The sequence below is a fragment of the Halichoerus grypus genome, chromosome 5, assembly GCF_964656455.1.
Source record: "Halichoerus grypus chromosome 5, mHalGry1.hap1.1, whole genome shotgun sequence".
Lineage (NCBI taxonomy): Eukaryota > Metazoa > Chordata > Mammalia > Carnivora > Phocidae > Halichoerus > Halichoerus grypus.
The window spans coordinates 81,089,068-81,100,980 of record NC_135716.1 but is presented as its reverse complement, the minus strand read 5'-3'; the positions used below and the strand labels follow the sequence as shown (position 1 = coordinate 81,100,980).

Sequence of the window (11,913 nt, the reverse complement as noted above, 5' to 3'; positions counted from 1 at the left end):
TCTCCACATCCTCGTTAACACTTGTTTATTGTTTTTTATTATAGCCATTTTGACAGGTGTAAGATGTTATCTCATTGTGGTTTTAATTTGTTTTTCCTTGATAATTAGTGATGTTGGACATCTTTACATGTGACTGTTGGTCATCCGTTTGTCTTCTTTGGAGAAATGTCTGTTCATGTCTTCTGTGCATTTATTAATTGGATTATTTGTTTTTTGGGTGTTGAGTTGTATCTGTTCTTTATATATTTTGGATATTAATGTCTTATTGGATATATTATTTGCAAATATCTTCTCCCATTCTTAGGTTGTCTTTTTGTTTTGTTGATTGGTTCCTTTGCTGTGCAGAGCTTTTTATCTTGATATAGTCCCAATAGTTAATTTTTGCTTTTGTTTCTCTGTTCTTAGGAGATATATCTAGAAAAATGTTGCTATTGCTGATGTCAAAGAAGTGACTGCCTGTGCTCTTTTCCAGGATTTTGGTGGTTTCAGGTGTCACATGTAGGCCTTTAATCCATTTTGAATTTATTTTATTTATTTTATTTTATTTAAATTCAATTAATTAACATATAGTGCATTATTACTTTCAAATGTAGAGTTCAGTTATTCATCAATCGCATATAACACCCAGTGCTCATTACATCACATGCTTTCCTTAATGCCCATCACCCAGTTACCCCATGCCCAACCTCCTCCCCTCCAGCAACCCTCAGTTTATTTCCTATAGGTAAGAATCTCCTATGGTTTGTCTCCCTCTCTGATTTCATCTTATTTTATTTTCCCTCCTTACCCTTATAACCCTATTTTGTTTCCTAAATTCCACATATGAGTGAGATCATATGATAATTGTTTTTCTCTGATTGACTTATTTTGCTTAGCATAATACCCTCCAGGTCCATCCATATCATTGCAAATGGTAAGATTTCATCCTTTTTGGTGGCTGAGTAATATTCCATTGTATACCACATCTTCTTTATCCATTCATCTGTCGATGGACATCTGAGCTCTTTCCATTGTTTGGCTATTGTGGACATTGCTGCTATGAACATTGGGGTGCAAGTGCTCCTTCAAATCACTATGTTAGTGTCCTTTGGGTAAATACCTAGTGGTGCAATTGCTGGGTTGTAGGGTAGCTCTATTTTCAACTTTTTCAGGAATTTCCATACTGTTTTCCAGAGTGGCTGCACCAGCTTGCACTCCCACCAACAGTGTAAGAGGGTTCCCCTTTCTCTGCATCCTCACCAACATTTGTTGTTTGCTAACTTGTTAATTTTAGCCATTCTAACTGGTGTGAGGTGGTATCTTATTGTGGTTTTGATTTGTATTTCCCTGATGCTGACCCTGGAGCATTTTTTCATGTGTCTGTTGGCCATTTGTATGTCTTCTTTGGAGAAATGTCTGTTCATGTCCTCTGCTCATTTCTTCATTGGATTTTTTCTTTTTTGGGTGTTGAGTTTGATAAGTTCTTTATAGGTTTTGGATGCTAGCTGTTTATCTGATAAGACATTTGCAAATGTCTCCTCCCATTCCATAGGTTGTCTTTGGTTTTGTCGACTATTTCCTTTGCTGTGCAAAAGCTTTTTATCTTGATGAAGTCCCAAGAGTTCATTTTTGCCTTTGTTTCCCTTGCTTTTGGAGATGTGTCTAGGAAGAATTTGCTGCAGCTGAGGTCACAGAGGTTGTTGCCTGTGTTGTCCTCTAGGATTTTGATGGATTTCTGTCTCACATTTAGGTCTTTCATCCATTTTGAGTCTATTTTTGTGGTATGGTGCAAGAAAGTGGTCTAGTTTCATTCTTCTGCATGTGGCTGTCCAATTTTCCCAACACAATTTGTTGAAGACATTGTCTTTTTTCCATTGGATATTCTTTCCTGCTTTGTTGAAGATTAGTTGACCCAGAGTTAAGGGTCCATTTCTGGGTTCTCTATTCTGTTCCATTGATCTATGTGTCTGTTTTTGTGCCAGTACCATACTGTCTGAATGATTACAGCTTTGTAATAGAGCTTGAAGTCCAGCATTCTAATGCCACCCAGTTTGGGTTTCTTTTTCAACATTCTTCTTGCTATTTGGGGTCTTTTCTGGCTCCATACAAATTTCAGGATTATTTGTTCTAGTTCTGTGAAAATGTTGATGGTATTGAATGTGTAGATTGCTCTAGGTAGTATAAATATTTTAATAATATTTGTTCTTCCAATCTATGGGCATGGAACATTTTTGCATTTCTTTGTGTCTTCCTCAATTTCTTTCATAAGTTTTCTATAGTTTTCAGAGTACACAACATTCACCTCATTGGTTAAGTTTACTCCTAGATATTTTATTATTTTTGGTGCAATTGAATTTTTCTTAATACATAAAGAGTAGCGGTGTTAATCAGGGTTCTCTCTCTCTCTCTTTATGTATATATATATAAGGAATATATATAATATATTCCTAATATATTATTAATATATATGACAATATAATATATTATATATAAGGAATATATATAATATATATAATAAAGAATTTGCCATATGATGATGGAGGTTGGGAAATTCAAAATCTTCAGTGTGGCCTGACAGCCTGGAAACCCAGGAAAACCTATGCTGTAGATGAAGTATAAAGTCTACCTGGTGGAGGATTTCCTTTTGCTTAGTGAGGCCAATTATTTTTCTATTTGGGCCTTCAACTGATTGGATGAGGCCCACCCACATTAAAGGGACAATCTTCTTTATCCAGAGTTCACTGATTTGAATATTAATCTCTTGAAAAAATACCTTCCAAGCTGGCATATAAAATTAACTGTCACAATAGCATACTATATACACTTCTGGGCATTGCTTTTAAAAAGTTTGGGTAAAATACACATAACATAGGATGTACCATTCTAGCCATTTTTAAGTGTGAATTTTGGTGGCATTTAGTAGATTCACATTGTTGTGCATCCATCACCACCACTCATCTCTGAAAGTCATTTCATCTTACGTAACTGAAACTCTGTGCCCTTAATCAATAACCCCCCTTTTCTTGTCTGTCAGCCCCTAGTAATCACCATTCTACTTTCTGTCTATGAATTTGATACTCTAGGTACCTCATATAAGTGGAGTTATAAAGTATTTGTCCATTTGAGATGGGCTTATTTCATTTAAAATAATGCCCTTCTTTTAGGGTTCCCAGACCCAATTCCAACATATAGATGATGGTTTCCCCACATGCACAACATGAAGCAATTCTTAGACACCAGTAGGATGTCCAAGAATTCAACTCAATTCTGACACTATTGACACAGAGATAGTATCAGATTCCACAGGTTAAGGGTTCAGTCCTAAAGACTGCTCCTATCCCCAACTTCAGATGCCAGTTGGAAACCCCAGGATGTTACCTGTGCTTTTGACCAACTGGCTACAGATCAAAGGTTCTAATGACCTCCTCCTTAGTTCTTTTAATTTGCTAGAATAACTCACAGAATTTAGGGAAGTAATTATGTTTATCAGTTTATTAAAGTATATGATAAAGGATATAAATCAACAATCAGATGAAAAGATACATAAGGTGAGGTATGGGGAAAGGGCACCAAGCTTTCATGCCTTCCCCAGGTACCACTCTTCCCAATCTCCACATGCACACATTCACATTGTTGTAAATTTTTATGGAGGTTTGAATTTTTATGGCAGTTTCATTGCACAGTCATGATTAAGTCATTGGTCATTGACTTATTTAATTAGGTCTGTTTTTTTTTTTCTCTTGTTAATCTGTCTTTTGTCCATTTAATTAATTGCAAGCCACAAATTAACCTGAGAGGAGAGGAGACTGTTTTTCCTTCCCTACAATTTCATACTGATACAAGCAATTCCAAAATAACACCACAGATTTATTCTAGCTGTTTCTCTTCCATTCATTCTTTCCTTTTAATGAGACTTTTTTTTAAAGATTTATTTATTTATTTATTTATTTATTTATTACAGCATCATGTGCACGTATGGGGAGAGGGGCAGAGGGGAGAGAATCTTCAAGCAGACTCTGCTGAGTGCAGAGCCTGCCATGGGCTCTGCACATGAGATCATAACCTGAGCCAAAACCAAGAGTCAGACACCAAACCAACTAAGCCACCCAGGTGCCCTTTAATGAGGCAATTTCAACTAGAAAAATTAAAACAGAAAAATGGCAGTTAGGACTTAATTGTTTCTTCAGTCAACCAAAAAGCAGAAGTTAAAGAAGCAGTTGGTTACAATCTCTCTACCCTTCTTACAAATTATATGTAAAGAAAGTAAAGGAAAAAATGGTTCTATGTCATTTTTAAATTCTTCCTCCACCTAAACCAAACCACTATTTATAGACATCATATGTAGAGGTTTAAAACTTAAGCCTTGGAGTCAGGCAACCTATGTTTATTCTCTGGTTTGCCACTACTACGTGATCTTGGGCAAATTACCTAACTTCTCTAAGTTTTTTATTCAGAAAAGTGATAATAATTATGTCAATGTAAATAGCTGTTGTAAAGATTAAATGAAAAAACACATGTACATAATTAAGTAAGCGTGCCTGACACAGAGGAAGTGCTTGATTTAGGGGTAGCAATTATCATTTACATGTAAAAATGTATACTATTTCCTTCTCAGCCTTTAAGCTTCATAAAAGCAATGGATTAGAGGTCAGAGGGCCTGGATTCCTGTTCCAGCTGGACCACTTAATCTCTCCAAGCTTCAGTGGCCTCCTCATTTGTCAAACTGGAATAAGGATACTCATTCCAACCACGTTACAAGGTGGTTAGAAGGTGCACATATACATTTAAAGGATTTTGTAAAGTAGTGTATTACAGGTATGGTAGAGTGAAATGGAAGAAAAAGTCCCATTCTTTCACTCTTCCCACCCCCAATTAGCAGAGACATTTGGCATGAACAGAACCAACTTCGTTGTTATAGTGAAACATTTATAGCTAGGGTACCTTTTGTGATTTAAACCAGACCCAGGAAAAGAAGTAAATGCTCTTTCACAAAGTGCCTTGAGAGTTTCTGTTTGGAAAATTGGCTGGCCAATGACATGTCAGCAGAATGAATGTCCTTTTCTAATAAGAGATTAGATTATGTTGTGCCAGAAAAACCCATAGTTTGCTTGACAAGGGGTGTTTTCTTCCTGAGTGCCCAAGTCAGGGATCTCAAAGGCAGCTTTCTCCAAAGGAAAGACAGAGCTGGAATCAAGCGCGCCTGCTCTCCCTCATTCCTGCGTAGACTAGTCAGAGTGGCTCTGCTAGCACCTGACAGAAGCCCGAGTCGCAGGACCAAGCAAGGGCTCAGGGACTGGAGCCCCTGAGGAAGAGATGCGGTTTTCAGAGCAATGGGAAGGGCAAGGGTTTGTGAAAAGAGAAGCAGAAAGTATGTCAGAAAGACCTGTTCTTGGAGGGGACCAGTGAATAATTGTTAGATAGTTTCAACCACTGCCCCTCCTTTTGTTTTTTTAATTCGTTAAGGTGAAATTCACATAACATAAAATTAACTATTTTAAAGCGAACAATTTAGTAGCATTTGGTACATTGACAATGTTGTGCAATCACCACCTCTGTCCAGATTCAAACCATTTTCATCACCTCAAAAGAAATCTCATGCCCATTAAGAGGCCCCATTCTATTCCCCCACCTCCAGCACCTAGTAACCACTAATCTGCTTTCTGTCCCTATAAATTCCTATGTATATTTCATATAAATGGAGTCATCTAATATGTGACCTTTTGTGTCAGGCTTCTTTCACTTAGCATAACATTTTCAAGGTCCTTGCACTTGTATGTTTCAGTAGTTTATCCCTTTTTATGGATGAATAACATGTCCCTCCTCTTTTTCTTGCTTGTTTGAAACTTACCTGGTCATTTAAAAAGTTATTTCATTGACTTCCATTGCATTCTGGTCTGCATTTGATTGCAGAAGGATTAGTGAGACAATAGGTATTTGGTCAAAACTAGACCAACTACAGCAAAGAACTCTCCCAGTGTGAACAAGGATCAGAAAAGATCCTCTAAACAAACCCCTGTAAGGGATGAAAAACTTTTCCTCTACCTCTTAAGTTTGTGAGCAGGGTACTGTGAATTCAACTAACAAAAGACAGATAAGGAAGAGCAATGGCACATATATATATATTTTTTTACTCTTAAGGCATTTATTTATTAAAACGTTTTCTGCCAAGATTTCACATTAGCTTAAAATTCAAATCAGTCTTTACATTTCTCTACTGAGGTTTCCCACCTCAGGTATCACATAAAAACACCTTCTCCAGCAATCAGTGTTATCAGTGTCCACACGGTGAGCCCCATGGTCAGCCTCTTTTTTCCCTAGGTGACCCAACTAGATGTTAACACTGCTCTGCTACAGGGTAAAAGCTCCTAACTCAAACTCATTGGAAAAGGGGTGAAACTTCTGCAAAGTGCACTTTAAGAAGAGGTACTGTTTGCTCATGAAAAGAAACCAGTGAGTCCTCTAAGAATAACAAAAGGGGGTATTTTACAGTTAAGCACATGATTTGGAGTGAAGAATTCGGATGTTGCTCTGCTGGCCCAGGCCGTTAATACTCTTCTTGTTCCTCCTGTGGGCCCCCTTTATCCGGTATCACAAAGCCTTCATCTGTGCCATACAGAATGTCCACGATCCTCTGCAATACCGGGTCGTTTTCCCCCTTGTTCTCCTGGCAAATCAATTCAATGTTCCTTAGCTTTCCAAAGTAGAAATCTCTTTCTTTCTCCAAGTCTTCGATGGTAAGTTTCAGTACGTTGACCTGCTGCATCAATTCAGCTGCTTCGTCATCCCCGTTGCCCACACCAGGATTGTTTCGCACCACACCCGGGCCAGCCTTAGGGGTTGCAGTAGTTCTGTGTGTTGCAATGGGCCTCTGTGGAGCTGCGCTGCTAGAGCTGAGAGGTTTCTTCGGTTTGTTCAGAGCTGGAGCAACAAGGGAGGGAGCCACTGCAGTTTCTTGACCTTGTCCGGCAGCTACGGGGTCATAGTCTTTTCCATCATAGTTTGCATCAAAAAACTTCTTGAACCACTGAACAAATTCAAAATTGTCCTGAAACTTTCCTTTTACTAATTTGTCCACAGGAATTATTTTGTCAACCCATTCTCTTAAAACCTGCTTGTAGTATTTTGAAGTTCTGGATGTATTCATGTTCTAGCTTAGCCTGGAATTTCACTTTCTTCAACGCAATGGAGCCAGGGAACAGCATGTCCATAAACTGACAGTAGGCAGCCCCTGAGCACAACTGTTCGATCTTGGTCAGATTCAGCTGCAGAGACTCATTGATCCAGGCCAGCATGTCATGTCGACTTAGGTTATCACTGGTGACTGACGTTGAATATACGTTCATTGCCATCTTCGGCTCTCGGTGGGACCGCGCCCACAGCCTCTGCCCGGCTTCGGTTCTGTCTTCGCCTAGTTCAAACCGCCCAACCCCGCCCCCCCGCCCGCGCGATGACCTCACACGCACCCCCCCATTAGGCGCTGTCGTACCGCAATGGCACATATTTTTAACATTTATGCACATAGGATTTATAGGAAAAAAATGAAACTCAAAGAAGTGATTAGATACAGGACTTACATACTATTTTTTAAAAAGATTTTATTTATTCATTTGAGACACAGAGATACAGAGACAGAGAGCATGGGGTGGGGGGAGGCAGAGGGAGAGGGAGAAGCAGGCTCCCGGCCAAGCTGGGAGCCCGATGTGGGGCTCGATCCCAGGACCCTGGGATCATGACCTGAGCCGAAGGTAGACACTTAACCATCTGAGCCAGCCAGGTGCCCCCTTACATACTCTTTTTAACTAAGGAAAGAGGGTTTGGCTTACAAAGGATGGTAAATTGTAGGAAAGTGACTAGGAAATATGTGGGGGAAACTAATGGAAAATTGGGGTTATTTTAGTAAGGTTTGTTTATACAAACTTATGTCAGGGTTGACTCTCTCCAGTGACAAGGGTTCTTTTTCAAGTTCAGAGGAGGGAAACACCTACACAAAGGGAAATTTCTACCCTGCTTTCAGGCAGGTCAGGAGAGGGCAGAGAACTCTTCCTGTGTGTGTTCATTCCCAAAAGTCTTCCACTCAAAATAATTCTTCTGCCCAAGTGGCATACTTTGGGGTGACATAGTCTGATGCCCTTCATCCCTTCACCCCGTCACATCCAGTTTTCATATGGCCATGAGATTATTATTTTTATAGGAAGCAGTGACTGCTGCTCCTTTCAGTCATCTAGTTGTAAGTTTTCTTGGAAGCTTCTGTATTTTGTCAGAGGAGAATGGTGAATAGCTCCATGATAAACTGAGAAATGACTGATAGTGACTTCCAGTTAGCACAAGGAAAAGGTTTATCCACTCATTATTGCTCTTTCTTCACTGGGCTTCAAGACAATCCACTTCAATTTCATTATTAAGTAGAGTTCCAGGCTTCCTTCCTTTCATGCTGGTAAAACCTAGAAAACACTATATCATAAAACTTCTGTTTAGTTTTATGAAGGATGTAGTGTTCTAGTTTAGATCATTTATTTAGAAAGTGTACTTGTATTACTGCATTTTCAGGGGACGGAAGTAGTCTCATTGATTGATTTGCTCTGGGACAATGTGTCTAACTGAGGTCACCTGCATGGAACAGGTGAGAAAATCTGCTCATTTATACCCAGTCATTTAAATTGCCTTTTTAAAAGAGCAATAAGACTTATTTGTATCTTATGAACAGAGGCACTGGTAGGTATGCTTGTTTGCAATATAGTATATTTCTTTAAACATTGGCCTTCAGGTAGACAGGCCCAGGTTCAAGTCTGGCTTTATTACCTGAAAGCTGTATGATCTTGGGCACATTACTTTACCCCTCCATGCCCCAGTTACCTCATGTGTAGAATAGAAGTAATGCTACTATATTAGTTAGTTAGCAAAGGGAAAAAAACCTAGCACAAACTGGCTTAAGAAAAAAAGAAAATATACAGTTTGCATAACTAGAATGTTTATGGGCATATGGATTTCAATCTTGGCCAGGTACAGAGGCCTGCTGATATGGTTGACTTCTGTCTCCATTGCTCAGCCCTCTTTTCTGTGGTCTCCTCTATTCAGGCAGGTTCTCTGGGGTGGAGGCTGGGTGTCTACCACAAAGTTCACCAACCCGAAAGACAGACTTCCTTTTGCAGTAAGAACCTTCTGCACCCATTCACTGTTGGTGGGTGGAATATGTAGATACCCCAGCTTCAGTTCCTTGCCCACTTAGGTCTCAGTGGAGTGGGAACAGTTCTTGCCTGCAAATCAGACTGAGAGTGGGGCAGAGGCTTTTCTCCAAAGGAAAAGCAGGATGCTGTGACCAGAAAGGAGATGGATGCTTGAAGAAGAACAAGAGATGTCCTCTGCCAGTACCCACCTAGCCCACGGGCAGATCGGAAAGTTTACCTGAGATGATGTATATAAAGTATTGGTATAGAGTAAGAGCTTAATAAGTAATCGCTCTTCACTACCATCACTTCAGGAAGAGGATCTCCCAAATACACTTATTTTCACATAATAAAATTATGCATCTTAAAATTAAAAACTAAATGTACAGTATGATTTCCTCTTTGTAGAAACTGCACATACACACAGAGAAAAATACCAAAAGGATGCATCTAAAAATAATAGCAGGGTGGTCTCTGGATGGTAGAATTATAGGTAATTTTACTTTTTCCTCTTTATTTAGATCACCCTTTAAAAATATTTAAACATATTATGCAGCCATCAAAAGGAACAAAATCTTGCCATTTGCAACGACGTGGATGGAACTGGAGGGTATTATGCTGAGCAAAATAAGTCAATCAGAGAAAGATATGTATCATATGACCTCACTGATATGAGGAATTCTTAATCTCAGGAAACAAACTGAGGGTTGCTGGAGTGGTGGGGGGTGGGAGGGATGGGGTGGCTGGGTGATAGACATTGGGGAGAGTATGTGCTATGGTGAGCGCGGTGAATTGTGTAAGACTGTTGAATCATAGACCTGTACCTCTGAAACAAATAATACATTATATGTTAAAAAAAAAAGAAGATAGCAGGAGGGGAAGAATGAAGGAGGGGAAATCGGAGGGGGAGACGAATCATGAGATTATGGACTCTGAGAAACAAACTGAGGGTTCTAGAGGGGAGGGGGTGGGGGGATGGGTTAGTCTGGTGATGGGTATTAAAGAGGGCACATACTGAATGGAGCACTGGGTGTTATATGCAAACAATGAATCATGGAACACTACATCAAAAACTAAGGATGTAATGTATGGTGATTAACATAACATAATAATAACAAAAACAAAACAAAACAAAACAAAACATTATTTTTGAATAAGGAAATGCATGTACATAGTGTAACACACTAAGGATATAAAATGACACAAAACGGAAACTGTTTAGCCTACTCTTGTCCTTCCAGCTCCCTCCCTAGGAGCTGAGCAATGTTATCATATTTTTATGTATCCTTCCAGATATACTTTATACAATTTTACTTATTTTTAACCTTTGTACAATTAACTTCTTACTTTTGTATTAAGAAAAAAATCATAAGTGGTGCCTGCGTGGCTCAGTCAGTTAAGTGTCCAACTCTTGGTTTCAGCTCAGGTCATGATCTCAGGACCCTGAGATCGAGCCCTGTGTTGGGCTCCATTCTCAGTGGGGAGTCTGCTTGAGATTCTCTCTCTCCCTCTGCCCATCCCCCTGCTCATGCTATATCTCTCTCCAAAATAAATGAAATAAACAAATCTTTGAAAGGAAGGAAGGAAGGAAGAAAGGAAGGAAGGAAGAAAGAAAAGAAAAAGAAAGAAAGAAAGAAAGAAAGAAAGAAAGAAAGAAAGAAAGAAAGAATAAAATAATGAATACATGCCACTGTGGGTTGGTTTTTGTCCCCTAAAAAGGTATGTTCAAGTTCTAACCCCCAGTATTGGTGCATGTGACCTTATTTGGAATAGTTTTTTGTGAGGTAATCAAGTTAATACGCAGTTATATTGGGTTAGAGTGGGTCCTTAATCAAGCATTAGTGTCCTTATAAGAAGAGAGATAGTTGGACACAGAGATAACAAAGAGAGAATACCATTAGATGACAGAGGCAGAGATTGGAGTGATGTGTCTGTATGCCAAGAACTGCTGGCGACCAGAAGCTAGGAGAGAGGCATAGAACAGATTCTCTCTCAGAACCTCAAAAAGGAACCCACCTTGCAGGCACCTTGATTTTGGACTTCTAGAATCCAGAACGGGAGTGGGGGTGGGGGGATAAATTTCTGTTGTTTTAAGTCACCAACTTTGTGGCGATTTGTTAGGGCAGCTCTAGGAAACTAATATATATCTATACTACATAAAATTTGGATAATACAGGAAAGCAAAAAGAGATTAAAAAAAAATCACTCAGTAGTTCCACTAATCAAAAATAACCTCTTTAGGGACACCTGGGTGGCTCAGTTGGTTAAGTGGCTGCCTTCAGCTCAGGTCATGACCCCAGGATCCTGGGATGGAGCCCCACATCGGGCTCCTTGCTCGGTGGGGAGTCTGCTTCTCTCTCTGCCTGCCTGCCCCCTCTCTCCCTCTCTTTCTCTCTCTCTGACAAATAAATAAATTAAAATCTTAAAAAAAAAACCTCTTTAAAAAAACACTTTAAGGGGTGCCTGGCTGGCTCAGTCAGTAGAGCATGCCACTCTTGATCTCAGGGTCATGAGTTCAAGCCCCACTTTGGGTGTGGAGCCTACTCAAAAAAAACCCCAAAACAAAACCACTTTTAAATGTATTTCCTTAATGTATGCTTGAATGTTTTGAAATATTTATGTTCATACTATGTACTGAACTTTTGTACTTTGCTTTTTAAGTTAATATTAAAACTTTTCCCTTTTACACAGCTACATTTTTTAAAAGATTTTATTTATTTATTTGACAGAGAGAGAGAGCACAAGCAGGAGGAGCAGCAGAGGGAGAGGG

The 11,913-nt window shown here is 39.3% G+C and overlaps 1 pseudogene; it reads right to left on the bottom strand.

The window, feature by feature from the left end:
- Nucleotides 1-6,523: 6,523 nt before the first annotated feature.
- LOC118536836 (microtubule-associated protein RP/EB family member 1 pseudogene) lies at nucleotides 6,524-7,328 on the bottom strand (annotated as a pseudogene).
- Between the last annotated feature and the right edge of the window lie 4,585 nt (nucleotides 7,329-11,913).